General features: G+C 44.6%; 1 protein-coding gene across 1 annotated transcript in view; it reads right to left on the reverse strand.

The window, feature by feature from the left end:
• LOC309569708 (SLAM family member 9-like) overlaps positions 1–26,167 on the reverse strand; it is a 72,357-nt gene that overhangs the window by 41,581 nt on the left and 4,609 nt on the right. The window lies entirely within an intron of this gene.

A 26,167-nucleotide genomic window follows, 5' to 3' on the forward strand; every position in this document is an offset into this window, starting at 1 on the left:
AGACTCAACTGGGTTAAATGTTACAGGCCTAAAGCTGCCTGTTGCAGCAGAGGACTTTTCCACACATTGAGAGACTAAAGAGATGCTAATGACGTCAAACTCAGCTATTGTCTACGGTGGGGATGTGTATTGACATTTATAATAAGGTGTGTTGAAAATGGAGACGGGCAGTCTGAGATCCTATGTCTTCTGCTTCCATCTGTTTAGAGGTGGAGCATGTTCACACTTCTAGGAATGCATATTCGGCTATGTTTTGGGCTTGTTGTTTGTTGAGTTAATTATGATAATGTTGCAGTCTCATTCACCTATTGTCTCTTTCCAGATGACCAAGGTATGTTGACTATGTTCTGTACGCAATTGTATTTGCATATGATAATGAAATCAAACACATGAGACTGTATATATTGGAAGTGAGTTGTTGAATAAAGTGTCTTTTGTTTTACCCTTCATCGAGCTTAGGCTGATGTTTGGGGGGGGGAATTGAGGGGCCAGGTCACTGCATCACGTGAGATTCTGGAGACCAAAGACAGAAATACTTTGTCCAAGTATTGGGGATCTGTTACACGTGCATATTCTTAGCCCCCAAGTGTATAACTTTACATTTATCAACATTAAACCTCATTTGCCACATAGTTGCCCAATGAAACCGTGCATTGAGGTCAGCTTGTAAGTTGGAGACATCCTGTAAGGAAGTTATTCCAATGCATAGCTTGGTGTCATCTGCAAAGTCTGAAATGGTACTTTTAATCCCAGACCCTATATAATGTGTTACCTCTGGTGCTGAGTAGAAATCTGCAGAAGACTGACATGGCTCCCGAAGGCCATTTTGGGACAGTCTGTGTCTGAATGGGCAAAGTGCTCTCCTGGGACTTGCCTAGCCATCTTAACCAAAGGAGCAATCCTCAAGCACACTGCATATGTAGGCCCTGCATACTAAATGACCTTGTTAAAGAACTGCGAAAGGGCCTTGCTGTCTATACATACACTTTGGAAATACCATTGTATTTTTGGATTGTTTGTTATTCATTATATAAACCAAAAACAGATGTTTTGCCTGGTCCCTACATCTTAATTTTTCAATAAAAATACATTTTCCAAAAAAATCACTGCCATGCAGCTAGCCCCCCACACGTAGACATGTGCCGTCACTGCATGGGTTAACTGCTCGTTTTGTCCAGGGGTCTATAGAGAGGCTATACCCACCCAATCCTTAGATCCTCCAGAAAACAGTGATCCCCTACATCCAGACTGTTCCTGCCGTCCTAATGTCTAGAGCAGGTCTATGAGCGTGATGACGTCAGGAACAGTCCACTGCAACCGCTAGACCACTGAGAGGCAGGAGCAGCAGGGACTGGTCTTGCACTCGAAGTATTGGCAGATTAGATAAGTATATCTCCCCTCTCCTCACCCCTAGACAAAAATGAGCAATTAGCCCATGCAGTGCGGGAACAGCCCCACTGCATGGGGCAAAAAAGCTTCCTGGAATTCTTTTTTAAGCTCACCATTCTGACAGAAGTCCAGTGGTATGACGGTTCTGGAGACACTGACAACTGGATGTGAAACTGTACAGGTCCAGCTGGAGTTGGGGTACGGGTCTGCCACCTGTATCTTCGACATCTTCCTAACAGTATTGGTCATAAAATTGTTCCAAGAGATTGACACGTCTTTTTGATCAACGGCGCATGTTAAAGTCACATTACAGGTTCCATTGCGTGTGACGTTGTGATAAATCCTGATGTCCCCATCCGACAGTTTACCTGCAAAAACAAAAAAAAAAATGGGATGTCCCAGAAATGGAACCCAGAATTCCTCAGTTTTCGAAACCGGAAAACGTATGTTGGCCAAATGTGAGAAGAACTACCGAGACCTACCTATTTTTTATTAGACATCACCCATTGCAAGACCAAATCAAGCAGCAACAAGAGCATGGGGATGTTAGCCCGGGGGGGGGGGGGGTTCCAAGAGTAGGGATATGGCTACTAATTGGAATAGGAATAGGGTACATTTTGTTAAAAGTTTAATTCTCATTAAATATTTTCTTATCATGTACTTTGTAGTATGTCTTGACCTTATGTATAGTCAGCAGGGCAAAATTGTGAGACTAGCCCTAAAGACATGCCTGGAGCTTGAAGGAAATTATAAGCATAGGGCATACATGACAAGGTGGAAGGAAAACCAGGCAGTAGGGGGTTAAATTAGTTGTTGGGATATGAGTGGTCAGGACTCTTACCTTATTGGCAGAGCAGACAAGGTCATGGGGAGGAGCAGGAGATAGAGTAGTTGGAGGGGAGGAGTGAAGGGTCTTCACTTGCAGACTGGAGATCATAGGAGAAACGTCCCTCCCACTCGCCCTGGTGATGCCGTTTTCTGTTGTTCTGCTATGGAGGTTGGATGTTGGGGTCCTTGACGAGGGTCCAAAACATGGTGTGGAATGATAACATGGCGGGACCCATCTCAGGCATAGAGTCCTATGGTTGGACCGATTCAGTCTAGACCTACCGGATAGTGTAAGGGGGTAGGGGTCTGTGGTCAGTTAGGATAGTCCTCGAGGCGGTGTTTTGGTGGCTGGGGATAGAATCTAATTTAATGGTACCACAGACCCCAAAGTTGTGGGAAATGGTATCGTCAAGGATCTGCAACCATTCTTTGATCTGGATTGGTTTTACTGTTTTATGTTATTTATGGTTTTGTTTAATAAAAGGCCGAACCGGCATTTAATCCCAATGCCGAGTTAGTGTTGTCATTTAAAGGTAAAGGGGCTGGTGTTGGGTACTGATCCAGGTAATATGGTTAAACAGGTGGGATCTGAACCACCCTAGTGATGCTAATGCAAATATTAGTAATGTACTTTTTTAAGCTGTAACTGTAAAGGGAGTCACACAAGATTTAATGACAGTGGAAGCGAGCCGCTGGGTGGCTCGCATGCGTGCCCCCTACCCAGAACTGTCGGATCATGCATATATATACGTGATCAGTAAGTAAAACTGCTATAGGGCGGCCTAGAAGCGGTTAAATGCTTTTATTGTTTGCCGTGAAATGAACCCGTGTACATCGCTTGGTGTGCAATAAAGATAATCAGTGTGGATTCATTTTCCAAGACTGATTTAAGTTCTCTTATTTTGACACGCTAATTCTTTAAAGTTCTAAAAGCCAAAAAGCCAATATGTATAATGTGTTGGCAGTGGCGGCTGGTGCTCCATGGGCCAGGGAGGATGGCAGATGGACCACACCATACCCTCCCCCCACCTGGACCCCACTGGCCCGCGTACCTTCCCCCCCCCCCGTCGCCGGCTCACTCACCCTGGACATGTGGAGGGCAGGCAGCAGCGGCGGCGGCGGCTTCCCCCTCAGTCTCCTGCGTCTCCTCCCTCCTCCTCCTTGGTAAATGGCATGGCTTCTCCTTTCGGCCAATCGGGAAACAGGTTGGCCAGGAGAAGGATCCGTGTGACAATAGCGAATATTCATTCGCTATTGTCACACAACTGGGTGGGCTCAGGGTGCAGTGCTCTGCGCCCTGAACCTACCCTTTTTTTAAGCCTATTAGAGCCTCTGGCTCTAATCGCATGCTTAAAAAAAAAAAACCCATTGGAATCCATGCACCTGGCGCCCTGCATGTAGTTTAGGGGGGCGGGCGCATTGATAGGGGGGGTGCCACCCCTTTGCCCCCAATGGAAGGGCCGCCACTGTGTGTTGGTCTGCTTGTCCTTGAAATCGAACATCAAAAGGAAGGATGTTGTTAACTTAATGCATTTCATTCATTTTGCCTGTGCATGATGTTGGGGTATCTGCAGAGCTCAGCCTAATATTCATTCGCTATTGTCACACAACTGGGTGGGCTCGGGGCGCAGTGCTCTGCGCCCCGAGCCCACCCTTTTTTGAAGCCTATTAGAGCCTCTGGCTCTAATCGCGTGCTTAAAAAAAAAACCCCATTGGAATCCATGCGTCCGGCGCCCTGCATGTAGATTAGGGGGGCTGGATGCATGGATGGGGGGGCGGCACCCCTGAGCCCGAAATGGACGGGCCGCCACTGACCCATACAAAAAAACCCATTGGAATCCATGCGCCTGACGCCCTACATATAGTTTAGGGGGACGGGCGCATTGATGGGGGGGCACCACCCCTGTGCCCCCAATGGAAGGGCCGCCACTGTGTGTCGGTCTGCTTGTCTAACATCAAAAGGAAGGATGTTGTTAACTGGATGCATTTCATTAATTTTGCCTGTGCATGATGTTGGGGTATCTACAGGGCTGCTGTTAGAAATCATGGCTGACAAGGCCCCTCAACCTAGTCTGGGTGGGTGTGTGGGTGCAAGTGTATGACCCCCAAACATGGCTCCAGATGCATGAATAAACCACTCATTCACGTGGTCAGAGTACCCCTGTGAATGAGCCCTAGTTATATTTTTACAATTTTTTTTACAATTTCTTTTATTTTTTACATAATGAATAGCCTAGGAGGGGGGTGTAATATCAGGGGTCTAAACAGATCCCCGATTTCTCACCTTTGAGACAGAGAAAGTGGTTGATGACACAAATCCCCAATCTTTTCTCTGCACCCCCAGCTACAGCAGAATGAATGAACAGGAAGCACTCTGTACTGAGACTCCCTGTTCATTCACAAATTGAAGCATAGTAAACACGGGGGAGGGGGGCAGGGGGACCAAGGCTGTGGATGAAAGGGGATCCTGGACTGGAGAGGGGGGTGATCAGAGTGGTGGGGGGGGGGGGGCATTCCTTGAAACTGATCCCCATGTGGCTCCTTCTGCAGCAGTCAGTGGGAGGAAGAGGAGGAGATGCCAGCTATGCTGCAGTGAGGGGAAACTGCCTGCACCAAGAAGCTGCCCCGGTCCCCCTCTTAAACTGATGGGGCCCATACAGGAGGACTAGTGCTACCCCCTTAGCAGCAGCCCTGGGTATCTAGAGCAGAAGAGGGGCTCTAAGCAAAACTGAGTACACTGTTCTATCATAGAACAGTGTACTCAGTTTTGCTTAGATGGAATACTCCCAATAACACATAATTACACCATAACTACATGATCAATCAGCCCTTCTCTGCCTATTTAACATGGAGGAACCCTTGAAATAACTTTCCAGTCTCAAGGAACTCCTGCTCATGATTACCAAATCTACAGATCATTGCACATTTGTGTGATGGTCAGTGGGGAGAATACTCCTTACATTTGTGGCCAGTGGGGAGAATACTCCTTACATTTGTGGCCACTGGATATAAAACCCTTCCCATAGATAGCTGAAAACATAATTGCTGCCAGTGATTACTTATCTGGGAGACAGAATTTTACTGTTTAAGGAACCCACAACCACCACTGGAGGAACCCAGGTTCAGAAAGGTTGCTTTAAATAATAATCAGATCCCATAATTCTATATATAGAGAGATAATACGCAATGACTTACTGTATACGGTGAGGTTATAGATCTGATTGCACTGTTCTTCATTAACAAAATGTATGGCGGCTGCAAACTCTCATTGGTCATCTTTGGTCAACTTTGTGATGATTAGTGATCCGTTTGTTCCATTGTAGAGTCTGTTTTTAAACGGACGGGACTTCACTTCTATAGATCCATGGGGCTTGGTCATGGCAATAAGGGTTTTCCTGAAGACCCAATAAATTTCTATCACTCCAGGCTTGTCAACTCGTAGAAGAATGTCTTCTGATTCCTGGCTGACCACTTGTTTTATTTCTCCACATTGATTAGAACACAACACATCTGAGAATGAGTGGAAGAATTAGATAGATAGATAGATAGATAGATAGATAGATAGATAGATAGATAGATAGATAGATAGATAGATAGATAGATAGATAGATAGATAGATAGATAGATAGATAGATGGATGGATAGATGGATGGATGGATGGATGGATGGATGGATGGATGGATGGATAGATAGATAGATAGATAGATAGATAGATAGATAGATAGATAGATAGATAGATCCACACTTACATTTGTAGAGAGATGCCACTAGAAGCAGCCAGCAGTACGGAGACATTTCTGATGTTATATTTTGCTTCCTCATTCTTTATAACTGTACAGCTCAGCTATTTTTAGTTTTAACTATTTAAAATGTTGGGGAACTGAGAAAAAAAAAAAAATCCAAAATATAATGGGAACTACCAGGAAGAACATGCTATGGCTCAGTCTTCTATTGGCCACTGAATTAGGAGGAGCACATTTGTGATATTATCTCACTTTGATATTTATGTCACACTTTGATTTGGCACTTGTGTATAAGAATTTGTACCTAATCTAATTAGCAAGCCTTTCAATAAAGGCTGCCAGGGCCGCTGATAGGGGGGGGGGGGGGGCACCGATCCTCTTGTAGGGGCCCGAGAACACGGGGGGGGGGGGGGGAATTAGTGACAGATGACAATTGTGTCTCTCTTCTTCCAGCAGATGAAAGCTGCTCTCCCCCTCTACCTGCTGCCAGCTTTCAGCTGCTAGAGGAAGAGAGACACAATTGTCATCTGTTAATAATCCCCCTCCCTGTGTGGGTTGGTTATCTCTGTAACTTTGTTTCTCTCCCTGCAGTTCTTCCTATACTCCTTGTCCCAGCCTGTATATTTTTTCATCTCTCTATCCCTTTGCTCTGTCTTCCTGACACAGTCATGGCTGAATGGGGGGGGGGGGGGGGGTAGAATTTACTGTTACCCCGGTTCCAAAGCTGCCTGTTACCTTGTCCCAGTGCAGTTTAGTGTGCCTTATGTAGCTGGGCTTCCCACTTCTCTCCCCCAGACTGCATCCTGACCTGTGCAACTTTTCTTTTACTCCCCTATACTCTCAGTTCCCTCTGCAAACCCATGTATCCACTCCTTCTATTTACTCATTTACTGACTAATCTGGCAGGACCACCAACGCATGTGCACTGCAGTGTTAATGGATGGCATACCATTCATTAAGAGAGCTGTGCTGTGACAATGACCTCCATGCGCGCGCATGTGAGTTACATCATCGCAGTTTGACCAAACGACTGGAGCCCAAGAACCCAGAGAGAAGACCAGACAAAGATGGAATCCCTCCCAGTAGAGACAGAACATCACTGGGGGGATCTGTTTTTTAGGTAAGTCTGTCATAATAATAATTCACCAAAGAACGCCCCCCCCCCACCCTTCCCAATAGGGTTGTTAAAAAAAAATTAAAGCGCCCCGCCCCCGTTAGCTCGTGCGCAGAAGCGAATGCACCTGCAAGTCCTGCCCACACATGTAAACGGTGTTCAAACCACACATGTGAGGTAGCGCCGCGATCGTTAGAGCGAGAGCGATAATTTGAGCCCTAGACCTCCTCTGTAACTCTAAGCTGGCAACCTGTAGAAATTTTTAAAATGTCATCTATGAGGCTTTTTAAGCACCAATGTTTGTCGCCATTCCGCGAGCGTGTGCAATTTAAAAGCATGACACGTTGGGCATCTATTTACTCAGTCTAACAATATCTTTCACATTATAGAAAAAATTGGGCTAACTTTACTGTTTTCTTGTTTTATAACTTGAAAAAGTGAATTTTTTTCTCAAAAAATTGCGTTTGTAAGAACGCTGCACAAATACGGTGTGATAAAAAATATTGCAAAAATCTCCATTTTATTCTCTATGCGAAAATTTAAGGTTCCCCTAAATTGGGACTTTTCAGGCACAAAAGATAGGAAAAATAGATAAATAATATAAATATTATATTTATATAATCCCTATTATCTATTATCTAATATCTATTAGGGATGTGGCACAATAGGCTTTAGGTCTTCAGCACACTCTCCATTTTATTCTCTAGGGTCTCTGCTAAAAATAAATAAATAAATAAATAAAAAAAAAAAAAAATAATATATATATATATATATATATATATATATATATATATATATATAAATATATATAAATATATATATATATATATATATATATATATATATAATGTTTGGGGGTTCTTTTTTTTCTTTTTTTTACTTTGTTTTTTTATTTGCATATAAAAATTTACAAGAATATTTCCCAAAAATGGGATTTCACATATACACATTAATTTATATAGAAAAGCAATATTCAAATGCTGTAAATCCATAATATTTTCCCCTTTTCTTCCACTCCCTCCCGGAGTTCCTCCCCTCCCTGCCTATGACTTCCGTCCTCCAACATTTCTCTAAGGTAGACATGCTTAATTATTTATTTCAATATATTTAGTTGATTTTTTAAAATCTATCCATTTTCCCCATTTTCCTTTCATATTTATTGGAGTCTCCTCTTGTGTATTGCATATATATTCCATATTAAAGTTTGGGGGTTCTAAGTAGGGATCGACAGATTATTGGCAAGGCCGATATATCGAGGGCCGATATTGACTTTTGCCGATACAGTAAACCCCCGTTATATCGCGGTTCAGTTTTTGCGGTCCTGGTATTTTGCGTTTTTTTTCTGTAAGACCTATTAATATTATTTTACTAATTAAATCATTGTTGATTAAATATTTTTGTGTTTTCCATTGCTCTTGCTCTGTCTCTCAGTATCTTTTATGTGTTTAAATGAGTTTCTATTGTTTTAAAAGTGTGTTTAAAGACCTTAAAATGCTTTTAAGACCCCCTTCACACTGGGGCGACGCTACTTGCCGGAGCGACCTCACAGGTCGCGGTGCGCATATCATTGAAGTCAATGCAGGTCGCTCCAGGTCGCCCCAAAGAAGCTCCGGACCCTTTTTCTAAGTCGGAGCGACTTGTGTCGCTCCTATTAGAACGGGTCCACAGCTTCTGTTTGGCAGGCGACCTACGGCCTGACAGGTCGCCCCAGTGTTAAAGGGGTCTAAGGCTCCATGTACACGGGACGTTGTTAAAAGTCCCTTTGAATGCTGGAATTTTTAGGACGTTTGAAACATCCGTTAGGTTGCGTTTGCACCCGCGTTTAGCGGGCGTTTGCGTTTAGAACCTTTCCTAGAGGTCAAAAAAATGATTCCCCTTTAAAATGGAAAAACGTGAACGCTAAACGCGGGTCATCGCGTTCAGTCGCGTTCGGCCGCGTTTGGTAGCGTTTTTGCGTTTGAAACGCCGGGAAACACGCGTTCGAACGCAAATAATTGCGTTCCAAAAAACGTCCCTGAACTCAACTGCCTGCAAATGACTGTAAACGACCCTGTGTACATGAACAGATAAGATAACATGTAGATGGGTTCAGGGGCTTCTGAAAAAAAACGCCCAACTGCTCCTAAACGGCCATTTACAACGTCCCGTGTACATGGAGCCTAAAATTACAGTGACAGTTATAAAAAAAAAAAAAAACTTGGGTGTATTTAAATAGGGTCTTTCTATTTCGTGGATTTTCACTTTTCGCGGGTGGGTCCGGAACCTAACCCCCGCGATGGAGGGGGGTTACTGTATATCTGTATCTGCCCCGGAACTGGCCGATATTCCAAATATTGCTCATGTAAGGGTAAAATGATGTCACATAGAATAATTCCGTTTACATATGTCACGATCTGATCGGGTCTCCATGTAAAAACCTGGAAGTGATGTCACTCCACCAAGTGATAAAAATAAAAAATATATATATTTTTTTTTAAATGTACGAAAATATCGGCCCATATCGGCCGATAATGATATGCAATGGCCAAAATATTGGTATCGGCAACGAAAAACCGATATACTGTAGATCGATCACGAGTTCTACGTAATTTTATAGCCAAAATTTTGGCAAAATTTCTGGTTTTAACTTGTAAACAACAAGTGTCAGAGAAAGGCTCAGTCCAGAAGTGGTTAGGCTATCAGATTCAGTAAATGGAATTTTCTGTGATAGACAAAGTGATAAATAAAATCAATTTAGAAACAAATGAGGACATCCTTACAGTTTTGAAGAGTTAACGACACAACGATCCAGAGGTAGACCCAAGACATCTTGGTTCTCTGTGCCGAACGGCCAATGGGCAGCTCAGACTGATCTATATCATACATCAGGTATAAGACACAGGAAGTCTTTAAGTGCTCAGCGTAAAAAAAAAAAGATGTTCTATTTTTATTATTAGCTGTTCCGCCATGCAATCTTATTTCCTGAACTTCTGTGGTGCACCCCCAGAGCAGCAATGTTGTAATGCCCCACCTAGCTGCTACTACCAATCGGCGTGTCCATTTTATTCCTTATGTGTCTTTAAAGACAATAATTGTAGGGTGCTATGATCATTTATAATTTTCATTGTCAATTTAATAAACATTGACATTTAACCACTTACCGACCGCCCGCCGCAGTTATACCCCCCCCCCCCCCTGCGCGAACCGACGTAGGTATACGTTGGTTGCGTGCCTGCAGCTAGGGGGCGAGCGCGCACTGCCGGCAGCACACTCCCGCCCCCACTCAGCAGCGGGGACTCCGATGCACGGGGCAGGCGGCTCCGATTGCCGTCTGACACCCGCGATCGTTTCCCGCTAAGAGAGAAGGACGGTCGGCTGTTGTAAACACATCTGACCGTTCTTCTCTCTGAAATGATCACAGAGCGCCTGTGATCCTTCTATATAGGATCACAGGTCTCTGTGATCATTTCACAAGCCCCGCCCCCATACAGTTAGAAACACGCCCCCAGGTACACATTTAACCCCTTGATCACTTACTGTGTTAACCCCTTCCCTGCCAGTGTCTTTATTACAGTAACAAACAACAGTATATTACAGTATTAAACAAAGCCGCCTGTCATTCTCCCTGATGTAACAGCAGAGATCATACGATCCTGCTATGTAGGATCGTATGTCTCTGTGGTTACATCACTAGCCACACCCCTTTACAGTTAGAAACACGCCCCTAGGGTCACATTTAACCCCTTGATCACTTACTGTGTTAACCCCTTCCCTGCCAGTGTCATTATTACAGCATATTTTTAGCACTGATTACTGTAGTAATGTCACTGGTCCCCCCCCAAAAGTGTCAAAAATGTCAGTTAGGGGTCCGATCTGTCCGCCGCAATGTCGCCATCCCGCTAAAAATCGCAGATCGCCGCCATTACTAGTTAAAAAAGAAAAACAATAAAAATGACATAAATCTTTCCCGTAGTTAGTAGACGCAATAAATTTTGCGCAAACCAATCAAAATACGCTTACTGAGATTTTTTTTTTTACCAAAAATATGTAGCAGAAAACTAATTGGACTAAAATGTTAAAAAAAAAAAAAAAATATTTTTTTTTTTTTTTTTCGGGAATGTTATATAGCAGAATGTGAAAAATATTGTTTTTTTTTTTCAGAATTGTCGCTATTTTTTTGTTTATAGCGCAAAAAATAAAAATCGCACAGGTGATCAAATACCACCAAAATAAATCTCTGTTTGTGGGAAAAAAAGGACATCAATTTTATTTGGGTACAGCGTCGCACGGCCGCGCAACTGTCCATTAAAATAACGCAGTGCCGAATCGCAAAATATGGCCTGGTCATTAAGGGGGGCAAATCCTTCCGGGCCAGAAGTGGTTAATAAATAAGTAAAATATAAAGATATGAAAGAATGCCATGGAAAACTTCAAAATAGGGTTTAATTCTCTACTGATGTCCTAAAGAAGAGAAAACCTTCTGACCTGTAAAGTAAAGGCATATGGATACTAGCACATTATGTGACACTTACCTGCAAATTAAGCTCTCGTTGTCACCACTGGAGGCCGCATCCATCTTCATTCGTCTTCCTTCTGGGCAGGGCCATCTTTAAGGCAGGGCAAAAGGGGCAGCTGCCCCAGGCCCAGTCATTGTTGTCAGGCCCAAAGCAGCTGCCCCGTTGAGCCCGGGCTTCCTGTAAAATAGTTGATAACTAAATTCGGGTTGGCCCAAGAAAAATTTTGTCCAGGGTCTGATCAATATTAAAGACGGCCCTGCTTCCGGGTCCGCGGACTCCGACTGTGTGACTGGCCAGTTCCGCGTGATGTCACTCATGCACTCGGAAGCCACCGGTCAACTGCTGGTATAGGATTGTGTATATGGGCTTGTATGGTTGGGTTTTCATTATTTTTATTTAGTTTTTTTTTATTGGTTGGGCCAGATGGACTTGAGTCTTTTTTCAACCTGAACACCATGTAACTATGAAGAAACGGCCCAGGTGGCAGAGCGCATGCGCCAATGGCGCCATCAGCTGCATATACAGTAAATATCTCCTAAACGGTGCATGTTACCTATAGGTAAGCCTTATTATAGGCCTACCTATAAGTCCAAATAATCAATGGAAGTTTATTTCCTCTTTAATCTAGAGAGAATATAAAGATTTTTCATGTAATTTGTGGCTGTTTTAGGCACAAAACCTGAGAATATTTGTGTGAACTTGTGTTAAACCCAAAACATCATTTCTTTTTTGGACTTCACTGGACACAGAGCCATATGCATTACCATATGGGTTATACGCCACCTTCAGGTGAATGGACACTGGCAACCAATCGGACAGGAAATCCCCCTATAAAACCCCTCCTACACAGGAAGTTCCTCAGTTGGTGATCATCCAGGGTGGAGTCTCTCCATCCTGACCATCAAAGGTGATGGTCAGGGTGGAGAGACTCTCCACACTTTTTTTATGTTTTCTTAAAGAAGAAGAAAGAGGATTATGCTACAAACCCCCGATCAAAGATCTCTGAATCTAATGGCGCTTTTCCACTGCATGGAACCGAACGGTTTGGCTCGCTTTTGCGCTTTTCCACTGCATGGTACCGCATGGTACGGTGTTGGAACGGTTCGGTACGGCGGCCCTTTTCCACTGCATGGAACCGAACGGTACGGCTTGCTTAAACAGTACCACCTCGGTTGTGGTTCCAAGAGGGCCGTACCGGTACCATATCCCACAATCCTTTGCATGCAGCCTTGACTGTTTGTCACTACTAGCCACTGATTGGTCAGAGAATAGTTGTTCTCCCACCCACCTACTATTAGTGGAAAAGCAAACCGTACCAAAGCATACCGAACCGTTCCAACACCGTACCATGCGGTACCATGCAGTGGAAAAGCAAACCGAGCCAAGCAGGGCCAAGCAGGGCCGAGTGGAGATGAGTGGAGCCGAGCCGGTACTTGCAGTGCAAAAGTGCCATAAGGGGGTTAGAAATCAGATCCATCCAAAAAAGTCAAAGACTAAAAGGATGGTACCTAAGCCTCGGGAAAGCAGATACGAGGTTTTGCCTGTAATGTTGTCCTTCTTAGGCACTGGACCCCAGGATCCGGGCCCTTGGTAATACCAATCCCAAAGGTGCTCCAGCAGGGTGCTCTACAAGTCCAAGGGAGTGGCCCCTCGAAAACAAGGGGACCCAGTCCTTGAAGGTCAGCAAGTGACAAAGCTCTGGCAGGGTAATCTACAGGTCCAAGGGAGTGGCCCCTCAAAAGCAAGGGGACCCAGTCCTTGAAGGTCGACAAGTGACAAAGCTCCAGTACGGTGCTCTACAGGTCCAAGGGAGTGGCCCCTCAAAAACAAGGGGATCCAGTCCTTGAAGGACGGCAAGCGACAAAGCTCCGGCAGGGTTCTCTACAGTTCCAAGGGAGTGGCCCCTCAAAAACAAGGGGATCCAGTCCTTGAAGGACGGCAAGCGACAAAGCTCCAGTAGGGTGCTCTACAGGTCCAAGGAAGTGGCCTCTCAAAAACAAGAAGACCCTGTCCTTGAAGGTCGGCAAGTGACAAAGCTCTGGCAGGGTTCTCTACAGTTCCAAGGGAGTGGCCCCTCAAAAACAAGGGGACCCAGTCCTTGAAGGTCGACAAGTGACAAAGCTCCAGTAGGGAGCTTTCTAACTGTGGGGGGGATGGGCTTGCTGCATGAACACAGAGACCACCTCCATACACTCCACACTCCTCTCCTGCACATACTACCCACCCCCATCTTTTAAATGCAGCCAAAGCATTAATCCCAAAATATTGGAAACAGTCTACAGTTCCCTCGATATCTCAATGGTTGCGGGCAGTCGACCGTACTTATTACCTGGAAGACATGACACTGGATCTTCGTGGTCAGGCATATCTGGCACGTAAGATTTGGTCTTGTTGGTTAACATTTACCCACACTAATACATACGCTTCATATATGGTTGAGGCCTCTCTAGGTTAGAACGTCAAGACTGGTGAACCACCAAGGGTTCCCCCTTTTCCCTTCCCTTTCCCTTTTCTTTTTTTCCCCCAGCTCTCTTTTTTCCATCTTTTTCTTCTCCCTTTTCTCTTTCTTCTCCTTATATTGGAGAGCCCCCGCTTAAACAAATTAGACAAAAATGCTTAACAATCCCAGAAATCTTGATTCCTGTAGGTATATTAAACCGTATGTTTGTGCGTTTGTTTTAGTTATGATGTGTAGGGATTGCCAAAATGTATACAGCCTGGGGAGACCCTCCTTTTCTTTCCTTTTTTTTTAATGCCTGTATAACCTGTATATAACTCAATAAAAAACATATTAAATACTACCCACCCCCATACACTCCGCACTCCTCTCCTGCACATACTACCCACCTCCATACACTCTATATTCCTCTCCTGCACATACTACCCACCGCCATACACTCCTTTCCTGCACATACTACCCACCTCCTTACACTCTGCACTCCTCTCCTGCACATACCACCCACATCCATACACTCCACACTCCTCTCCTGCACATACCACCCACCACCATACACTTCACCCTGTACATTCCCTATTTAACATTACTGCATTCTGCACTATGTAAGTCAACCACACTCTATTAAACCACACCCCCTTTGAGCCAAGCTCAATATTTAGCACAATTGAAGCCACACCCACACTTCGCAATGCGCGCTGCATTTTTTTTATCCCTGCCTGGGGCCCACTTTTTATCTTGCACATGGGCCCATGATACACCCCTAGCTTTAGGTCTACCAAATCCCTCAGCCGATGCTCTCACCACCGGATGGTTTAACCTTCAGTAACCATGTCTGTAAGAATCCATGGCCCTGCCCCCCCACCACAGAAATTACTCCATCTCAGTGCCCCTTACTTATCATTACACTCTCCCAGGCCACAGTGTAATATTGACTATAAAAGAGAAGAAGGCTAATAGCACAAACATGTAAAAATACAACATTTAATTCTAAAATCATTGCACTTACAATCCTCAGGATATATACAGAGGTAAAACAAAGTTTCAATCTGGCCACGGGACACAACAGCCGACCCTGGCACCATGACAACAAAGATCTGACTCCACCCAACGTGTTTCCCCGTAACAGGTGTCCTCTGGGATTGGAGAGTAGAGCTGGGATGTCGGAATCTCCTCTTAAAGTGGACGTAACACCAGAAAATACAGAGTATCTACAAAGTCAGGACTTTGAATAGAATAGAAAAAAAAAATAGAATAGAAAATAAAGGAATAGAATCGAAAAGAATAGAATAAAACAGAATGGCGTAAAGCACAATAGAACATAAAAGAATAGAACAGAAAAAAAAAAACATAAAACAACAGGATTGAATACAGTAGAATAGTATAGAAAAAATAGAATAGAATAAAATAGAACAAATAAAACTGTCTTCTGAAATCCAAATTTCGGAAGATGGTTATATTCATTTTATTTTATTTTATTCTAATATATTCAGTTTTTTTTCTATTCTGTTCTATTCTATTCTTTTATTTTCTATTCCATATTATTATTATTAATATTAATATTATATTATATTATTATTATTATTATTATTATTATTATTATATTATATAAATATTATATTCATTAATTGTATTATTATATTATTTTTATTATATTCTATCATAATCTTTTATTTTATTTTCTATGTTCTATTCCTTTATGTCCTATTCTTTTTGGTTCTGTTTTATTCTATACTATTTTATTCTATTATTTTCTATTCTATTCTTTCATTTTCTGATTTGTTCTATTATTTTTTTTTCAATTCTGTTCTATTCTTTTCTTTTATTTTATATTCTGTTTTATTCTATTATTTTCTATTCTATTTCATTTTTTAATATTCTATTCTATTCTATTTTATTCTACCCAGCAGCCGAAGTAGAAATGATTATCCTATTTCTCTTTTATACCTTACTGTATTTATTATAATACATTTCCATTTCAAATTCATTTTTGAATTCGGATAATTTTGATTTGAAAAATAACGAATATACAAAACAAATTTGTTCACATCTCTAGTGCTGAACTATAGCAACTTTAGCTTTCTGGTGATAGCTGAATGGCTATCATGAGGCTTCGGGGAAGACTAATGAAGGGCCCCTAATCTATTTGGAAACTGAAAGTCCTTCCGTCCTCCCCTCTGTGTTCGCATGTAAACAAGGGTTTGAATTCCCAATCAGTTTTAGAATGTAAGGCAAAGTTGGCTCAGAACTCCAAATGGTCTTTCTCTAAATAAGTGCTTGGTGTTTTCAGGTGTGGCACCCTCTGTACATACCCTGAATGAATGCCCAATGCCAGGGCTGCTCCACCTACATCCTTTAAATTGATACACTACAAATTCTAGATCTTTGAGTTGCACGACTTCCTTTTATCTGGAAGATGACCTCCAAACATGATCTTGCAGGAAGGACAGTTCAGGTTCCTTCTCCAGTGAGTATTGATATGATAGACATAACATTTCCGAACATCCTAATGTACATAAATGTGAGTCCATCTCTTCTTCATCTACAGGTAAGGCATGTGATGGGAGTCACTCTGGTTGAGGGGGTCCGTGGAACCCAGCTTACCTTAGAGAGGTTGTGAAATCCCTCTCTCAGCTCCCTGGACCCCTCTTATGTGTAAGTCACCCTGTGACTTAGGGGCACAGGGTGACCAAGAAATTGATGGACAGCTACTTGATGGACACTGAGAATATGGTTTGGATTACTTCAAATGGGACAGTAATATTTATCAACCATATATCTCAAGAAATATATGAAGACTATTCCTGGTCTGTTTGATTCTAAACATGTTCCTTGAAAGAGCTGGTCACATTGGCCTCTGTTCCATGTTCTTCAATGTATGGGAGGGACAGTCTGTTACTGGTGGTCTCTTCCTATCGTCTGTGTATTGAGGTGTTATGTGTTTTCTGTTAAGCATGTCTGTCCCATTGTTGATTGTTAATTACCTCACCTATTGTTTCTGTCCAGATGGCTAGGTAGTTAGCTCAGGTTAATTATGTTTCTGTATACAATTTCATCTGCATATGATAATGTAATCAGGCTCACCTGACCTGTGTGTGGTATATATTGTGTGTGAGTCTGTTCAATAAATGTTCCAGATCTTATACAAGCTATTCTCGGCTAGTTTTGTATTAGGGCAGCTAAAATATCTGATATCTATGTTCAAGACTGAAGGAAGCGGTATTCTGACAGAAGCCGACAAGCACATTGTGGGATCGCGGTTCCGTTACAAGGCATAACTAAACAAACAGTTATTCCTTGCAGTAAGCACTGAGCCCAATGTATGGTCTTCAGATGTCGTCTGTCCTTGGACGTTGTGTGATCACTTCAGTCTTCATGTGATGGATGAATATACAGCAGGAGATCAGGAGGACACATCCAGAAATAACCAGACGTATGAGATTCACCATGGTATAATCTGCCACCTGTGTGTGCTCAACTCCTGAAATAAAAGTAGAAGTATATTAAAGGTTATATAGGCCTACTTAATTTATATTCACTTTCTCTTGTATTACATCAATTGTTCTAGGTCATAGGTGCTCAACCTGTGGTCCTTGGAGCCCTTTGATGTGGCCCTCAACCTCAAACTAGGGAAGCGCACTTCTATTATATCCCACGGGTTTGTCGTGGTTTCTAAATACAGGAGTTTTGGTGCGATTTCAGAAAGTGCACCACACCCGCAAGATAAAATAGAAGTCTACGGCAAAGCGCACCTAACCCGTAGGAAAGCCCTAGGTGCACTAGGTAAACCGTAGCTCATCAGTGTGAAAGCAGCCATACAGGGGGCTCAGCACAGTAAGGACTTGTTTACATTTGCAGTTTTGGGGAGCGGTAAAACCCCATACCTAAAATGTGTTTTTCCGACACACCCCCAACCCCTGGCGTAGCGTCAGTGGTCGCAATGGTGACCCTCATCCCATGCTCCAGGATGCCCACTCTGAATGCTGGCTTCTCTTTCTCCTCCTGCAAGCATTCAGTGGCTGCAGGAGGAAAATGTTAATTATGATATTCAAAATAAATAAAAAAATGTAAAACCATTCATCATGACTTGACACCGGTTACCTAATCACTTAAGTGGCCCTCACTGTTCAAAAGATTAAGCACCCCTGTTCTAGGCAAACCCAAAGAAAGTAGCTGAACATGAGGCTTGCATTATCAGTGAGGGGTCACAGGAAACCATTCCTTACAAAGAAATGGATGCCATTGCTGACCTCCGTCTGAAGTTGCCAATTTCCTGGCTGCACATTGCTCAGGTTTTGTTCATGTTATATGAGCTTGAAAATGGTTTGGTAGCACTGGTTACTGGTGTGGCTCTTTGTCCTGAATTGACAAAGTAACAGGTTCTCTTGAACACTCACCCTTCCATCTACTAATTCTGCCTTTGCTATCCTTCACCACCTCTCCATTCCTCCCTCAAATCCCACAGTTATACTGTGAAAGGGCAATCATGTGACCTCCTCTCTTCCTGCAAGGATGCAGTGCTGAGGCTAAAGACCTCCTCTCTTCCTCTGAGGATGCAGTGCTGAGGCTAAAGTCCTCCTCTCTTCCTCTGAGGATGCAGTGCTGAGGCTAAAGTCCTCCTCTCTTCCTCTGAGGATGCAGTGCTGAGGCTAAAGACCTCCTCTCTTTCCCTGAGGATGCAGCGCTGAGGCTAAAGACCTCCTCTCTTCCTCTGAAGTTGCAGTGCTGAGGCTAAAGTCCTCCTCTCTTCCTCTGAGGATGCAGTGCTGAGGCTAAAGACCTCCTCTCTTCCTCTGAGAATGCAGTGCTGGGGCAAAAGACCTCCTCTCTTCCTCTGAAGTTGCAGTGCTGAGGCTAAAGATCTCCTCTCTTCCTCTGAAGTTGCAGTGCTGAGGCTAAAGACCTCCTCTCTTCCTTTGAGAATGCAGTCCTGGGGCTAAAGACCTCCTCTCTTCCTCTGAAGTTGCAGTGCTGAGCTAAAGACCTCCTCTCTTCCTCTGAGGATGCAGTGCTGAGGCTAAAGATCTCCTCTCTTCCTCTGAAGTTGCAGTGCTGAGGCTAAAGACCTCCTCTCTTCCTTTGAGAATGCAGTCCTGGGGCTAAAGACCTCCTCTCTTCCTCTGAAGTTGCAGTGCTGAGCTAAAGACCTCCTCTCTTCCTCTGAGAATGCAGTCCTGGGACTAAAGACCTCCTCTCTTCCTCTGAAGTTGCAGTGCTGAGGCTAAAGTCCTCCTTTCTTCCTCTGAGGATGCAGTGCTGAGGCTAAAGACCTCCTCTGTTACTCTGAGAATGCAGTGCTGGGGCTAAATACCCCCTCTCTTCCTCTGAAGTTGCAGTGCTGAGCTTAAGACCCCCTCTCTTCCTCTGAGGATGCAGTGCTGAGGCTAAAGTGGCCAGTCACCATTCCTGCATACTGTGTATGAGGGGATCTTGTGACCTTCTCCTTTCCTCAGAGGATGCATTGCTGAAATGACCAATCACCATCCCTGAACCCTGTCATGTAACAGAGAGAAGAAGGCCATTAACCCTCTGTAAGTTTTGACATTGACCGACACAGAGCTTACAAAGAATTTGTATGAATGGCTGTGATGGAGAAACAGAGGGGTGGAGGAGCACTGCAAAGGGTAATATCAATGGTTGGAGAGGTGAAAGTGTGAGCTTTCCGGAGAACTTTTCACTTTACCCTAATTGGCAAACTGACACATTGGGGTTGATTTACTAAACCTGGAGCATTCAGAATCTGGTGCAACTGTGCATGGTAGCCAATCATCTTCTAACTTCAGCTTGTTCAATTGAGCTTTGACAATAAAACCTGAAGGCTGATTGGTTACTGTAAGGGCACCCCCTTAAAGCGGAGTTCCGGGCACAGAAGTCATTTTTTACTAAACATACCCCCGGGACAGTCAGGGCTAGCACATTCCACAATGGCTAGCCTCTGATCTGTCCCGGTTCGCACTTACCTTTTAGAAGAAATACTTACTTATAAAATTTCTTCCACAGCGTTTCCATCTCTCTTGTGGGCAGCTGAAGCCGGCGCGGTCCTCTTCTGTGTCTTCTTCCGCGTCTTCTTGTCCCAGAATGCGCTGCACCGGCCCCTCTCGTCACTTCCGGCGCCGCATTCCTCCACAGCTTCTGGGCATGCCCAGAAGCTGTTTAGCAGGGGAATGCGGCGTCGCCCGGAAATGACGAGCGGGGCCGGTGCCGTCGCATTGATTCCTGGGAGCGATGACGTTCAGCTCCCAGGAATCATAGCGAAACAGGAAGTGACGGGGTGAGCCGTGGCTCCGAGGGAGGAAGTACTCTGAGGTGAGTATCTTCGATCTTCAATTACAAGGTAAGTAAACAAAAAAAAAAATAACTACCCAATTCCTTTTCAGGTGAGGTCTACCTAGCGGAGGGGCACAAAAAAAGAATATCGTTTTTGTGCCCGGAACTCCGCTTTAACATTGGATTTAGCTTGTTCTTTGCTATGGCTTATTTCAATAAACTTATGTAGAAACAATAAAGCTTCTACAGAAAAAGAGGAACTTGCTTAAGAAATTTACCTGGCACTATGCTCAGAGCTTTCTAAAGAAAAAAATGAGGAACTAGCTTAGTGGAATAGTTTATGTTCTAATATTGCATTATTTAGGATGCCTTTAAGTATGCTCATGAAAAAAAATGTGTATGCTCTTATAAGTGTATTTTTATGATTGGATGATGAATATGTTTGGGGCACATAGACCACACCCGAAAAAAAGGGGTCTGTCCCCTTTTGTTGGTAAACTATAGATGAATATTCTCTATTGGTTTAATGGAAATATTGCCCGGTCATATCCTGCTTTTTATACTTTACTTAAAGCAGAGTTCTGGCCTCAAAAATGTTTTTTTCAATAAAAATACCCCCGGGACAGTCAGGGCTAGTGCATTTCAGCAATGATAGCCTCTGAACTGTCCCCGGGTTCACTTACCTTTTAGAAGAAATACTTACCTTGAATATGTCTTGTCCAGCGCTGCCATCTCAGGTGTGGGCAGCTGATGCCAAAGCCTCCTCTTCGGTGTCCTCTTCGGTGACGTCAGAGTCCCAGAATGCCCTGCACCGGCCCTGCTCGTCACTTCCGGGGCAGGAGCGTCATCCCTGCACAGCTTCTGGGCATGCCCAGAAGCTGTTCAGAAGGGAATAACGCGCCTGAACCGGAAGTGACGAGCAGGGCTGGTGCAGGTGCATTGACTCTTGGGAGCGATGACGTTCGGCTCCCAGGAGTCATCGCAAGCCGGAAGTGACAAGCAGGGCCGGTGCAGGCGCAATGACTCTTGGGAGCGATGACGTTCGGCTCCCAGGAGTCAATGCAAGCCGGAAGTGACGAGCGGGTCCGGTGCAGGTGCATTGACTCTTGGGATCGATGACGTTCGGCTCCCAGGAGTCAATGCAAGCCGGAAGTGATGAGCGGGTCCGGTGCAGGCGCAATGACTCTTGGGAGTGATGACGTTCGGCTCCCAGGAGTCAATACAAGCCGGAAGTGACGAGCGGATCCGGTGCAGGCGCTTTGACTCTTGGGAGCGATGACGTTCGGCCCCCAGGAGTCGATGCAAGCAGGAAGAGACGGCACAGGCCGCGGCCGAAGAGGGAGGAAGAGGAAGGAAGGTAAGTATATTTTCTTTAATAACAAGGTAAGTAAATCAGAAAAAAAAATTGAAATTATCCAACTCTTTTTCAGTGACAGTGCAGCAAGCGGATCGTGTAAAGTCGATTTTGAGGCCGGAACTCCGCTTTAAGATGCTGAAAAGAGGAAATAAAATAAGTAATGCTTTCATGACATTCTGTGTTTGTGTCTGAGTGCATTGCTTCCGAAGCTTCATGTCTGGGAGTGGGGAATGGAGGGTGCCGGCACAGGTTAGTATAGATAAGGTAGATAAGGAATAAATCCCTTAGGTAGGGATGTACCGGTAAGTCATTAGATATATTAGAATTTTCCTTTAGTTACTATGAAGAACTGCACCAGATTTTGCTCTCTCTAATTTTAGTAAATTAGTGTGATCGAAGGTCCCGACATTAATAGCTTTCCCGAGAACCTTTCACTTTACTCCTAATTGGCAAACTGATGTATACTCTTGAAGGTCCTTGTCAGCAGCATGTAACACTCCTGCTCCTCATTCCAGCACCATGGTTTTGGCTGTGGCATTCTCCTTATCTGTCAGTCCAACTGTAAGGTGATTGATGTGGTCAGTCTCTGGGTGGAGACCAAACCTGATTTAAGCCAGCCAAGCCTGCAGTCTGATGCTTGTGATATTGTGTTTCTTACACGTGCTCCAAGCTAGCTGTTTGTCTGCCCTGCTCTACTAGATTGGTTTTCCGCATTGACAACAACCTCAGATCAGATATCAACTACTCTCTGAACTCTGCCTGCCTTTTGACCACGGATCGGATTCTGACAATTGCCGAACCTTGTTTGCCCTGTACCTGGACTGTCATGGAATCACTCGGACAGTCTGCCAACCTGGAAGTACCTGTTTGCTGTGCTCAGTTTGTGCATGCCCCGGCGTGGTAGCCAGGTGCTACAGCATTGTGCACAAGTCCTGGGGGCAACCGAGTACTGGTAGGCGTGCTTGCCTTATGAGAAAGGGGGCTGCTATAAGGGGAAGAACACAGAAGCCAGATATAGTGTCTGGACCAAGCGTTAGGACTAAGTGTGGCAATCCCTACATTAAAGCGGTTATATCCCCAAAGAAAAAAAAACCTGCAGGACAATGGCATAATGTGCTAGTATGCATCGCATACTAGCACATTATGAAATACTTACCTTAGAACGAAGCCCCGACACGGTCGCCTGGACACCTCTGAGGCAGCTGTCATCTTCCCTCTGCGTCTCTTCCGGGTTCGGTGGCTCCGGCACTGTGAGTGGCCGGAGCCGCGATGATGTCTCTCCCGCGCATGCACGTGGGAGTTCACTTTTTGGCAAGGAGCCAGCAAGGAGCTCTGAAGGTCAAGATACGCTGGACCTTGAGAGCGCATGTGCCGCTGGTGTCAGCGGCTGCATGCAGGGTGAATATCTCCTAATCCGTGCAGGTTTAGGAGATATTAATTTTACTTACAGGTAAGCCTTATTATAGGCTTACCTGTAGGTAAAAGGTAAAAAGCGGAGTATACTACCACTTTATTGCTGTGATTGGTCTCTAAAAGACAATGCTGATAAATACTTTCCCAGAACTGGTATGAAAGCAGAAATATTAGTAAACACAAAAGCTTTACACCACAAAGACACTGGGGTAGGAGCAGAGCCGGGACAGGGGCTGGGCAGGAGGGGCGGCTGCCCTGGGCACTATGGTATCATAAAGAAATTGTGGGAGGGGATTTGTGTTGAGAGGGGGAATGTGAGGGTGACGGGGGGAGGAATAGTTCTAGAAGGGGAAATATGGGGAGGCTTGCTAGGATTGGTGATTTGGGGAGATTTGTGTTGGAAGGAGGGAAGAAGATTTGTGCTAGGAGCGGGGATTTGGGGGGTTTGTGCTATAAAAGGTGATATGGTGGTGGTAGTGGTGGTGGTGGTGGGGGGGGGGGGTGGATTTGTGTTAGGAGGCAGTGCCGGGACAAGGCCATCCAGTGCCCAGGGCAAAGTTGCCAAACTACGTCACTCCCTTCCCTTAGGCTAAGTTCACATGTAGGCGTTTTTGGGGCGTTTTTCTGCTCTAGGATCAGCTCAAAAGCCCAACAAGAAAAATCCTATTCATTTCAATGGCCCCCTGTTCACATCTTAGCGTTATGACGTTTTAAGCAAAATGCCCAACGCTCAAAAAAATACAAGAACTTCTTTTTGGGCAGATTACAGGCCTTTTTATTTTTTCCCATTGGTCACTTGTCAACCTTAAAACGCCTGTAAAAATGCCTGTAAAACGCCTGAAAAAACGTCTGTAAATAGCAACGCCAAGATGTGAATGTAGCCTCAGGGTTAGGGTCAGGGCACTCACATACCTACAATAAACCATTGCACCCAGGGCAGCCGCTCCTACTGCCCACCCCTTGTCTGGGCCCTACCAGTTAGGGACATTTTTTTGAAGGGGATTTGTGTTAGTAGGGATAATTGGGGGGTAATTGTGCTAGGTAGGGAAATCCAGTGGGGGGGGGGGGGGGGGACTTGTGCTAGGATGGGGGATTGGAGGAGTTTGAGCTGGAAGAGTGGGGGGATTTGGAGTGGGGGAAAATGATTTGCGCTTGCAGTGGAAATTTGAGATGTAAAGGATTTGTGCTAGGAGGGTTTTTTTTGGGGGTGGGGGGGGGGGGGGTGCTGGTTTACATATGGCGAGAGAAAGAAGATTTGAAGCTGTGAGGCAAAGATTTTTGCTGGGATGGGGGATTTCAGGAGGGGCAGATTTTTGCTGGAAAGAGGGGGAATTTATGTTTAGGGTCAGGGTGCGCATGCAGATTAGTGCTCCATTTTACTTTTTTTGGGGGGAGGGGAGAGTTTTGCTGACACATATTGTTCATACATCTTGGAAGGGGGAGAGATGGGTGCACACAATTTGGCCTGTGAGCCCTGGGCTCTAGATGACCCTGTCCACCACTGAGTAGGAGGACATACAGTACAAACAAGTCAACAGTATCTCAAATAGACTGGCAATTTGATTGACGGACACCGCTCCAGTAGGCGTCCAATGACGAAACGCATAGGGAGGAACTGTGCGTCAACGTCATTTCCGGTCTGCAGTCGTCCGTAGGTGGAATGCGGAAGCTCCCCGGCGCTGCTTACTACACGCTGAATCGATCGGCTACTTTCCTTACTGTGAGTTGCTACTACTTTCCTTGTGATTTACCAAGTATATACTGCACCATGGGGCCCCTATGTTTTTACACTCAGATGGGACCCGCATGTTTGTGAAGACCTCCAGGAGATACATCTGTGAGTCTATTAACCGCTTTACCACCGCCCACAGTAATATTACTGCAGCAGAGTGGCTCGTTATCGTCTGACGACGTAGTACTACGTCGTCAGACACTCCCCCTTCTGGGCGGCGCTTGCGCGCTGCCGGAGGCGCGCTCCCGCTGTTTTCATTCACATCGGGAGTCGGGCCAGGGGAGGAGCAGCGGCGATCGACGCTGCTCTGCCCCGATCGCCGGGGATCTAGTGTGGAGATCCGCCCGCCTGTGTAAACACAAGCGGGCGGATCTCCATAGTGACAGGGAGTGACAGATCGGACTGTTCAGCATAGCTGGACATCCGATCTGTCCATGACTCACTCAGTCACCTCCCCCCCTACACGTCAGTAAGCACCAGGCATACATTAACCCCTCCCTCTCCAATAAAATTAACCCCTTCCCTGCCAGTGTCATTTTTACAGTAACAGTGCATATATATAGCACTGATTACTGTAGTAATGTCACTGGTACCCCCAAAAGTGTCAAAAATGTCAGTCAAGGGTCCGATCTGTCCGCCGCAATGTCGCAGTCCTGCAAAAAAAATCGCAGATCGCCGCCATTACGCGTTAAAAAAAAACACACCAAAAATGACAGAAATCTTTCCCTTTGTTAGTAAACGCAATAACTTTTGCGCAAACCAATCAAAATACGCTTATTGCGATTTTTTTTTTACCAAACATAGGTAGCAGAAAACAAATTGGCCAAAAATTTTTAAAAAAATTGGTTTTTACATCTCTTTTGGGGGGAATTTCATATAAAAAAATGTTAAAAATATTGTTATTTTTTCAAAATAAACGCTCTTTTTTTGTTTATAGCGCAAAAAGTAAAAATCGCACAGGTGATCAAATACCACCAAAAGAAAGCTCTGTTTGTGGGAAAAAAAGGACGTAAATTTCGTTTGGGTACGGCGTCGCACGACCGCGCAATTGTCAGTTGAAGTCGCACAGCGCCGAATCGCAAAAAGTGGCCTGGACGGAAGACAGCAAAATCCTCCGGTGGTAAAGTGGTTAAGGACCCCTCTGGCTGATAGCTAATTGCTGGTATTTCCTTTGAAGGGTGAGTGCGACCCCTAGTGGACTAATTGGAACGCAGGCACTCGATTCTTTATCACAAGCACTTTGCTCACTTGAATTCAGCACACGCTTGTATTTTTTTTACCCAATATTTATTGATTTTTAATCACTATCACCTTAAAATAAATATCTTTCACCAGCACTTTGTGGTTTTTAACCTACCCAGCCATAATTTATC

The sequence above is a fragment of the Pelophylax lessonae genome (genome assembly GCF_965119305.1).
Source record: "Pelophylax lessonae genome assembly, chromosome: 13".
NCBI classification, from domain to species: Eukaryota; Metazoa; Chordata; class Amphibia; order Anura; family Ranidae; genus Pelophylax; species Pelophylax lessonae.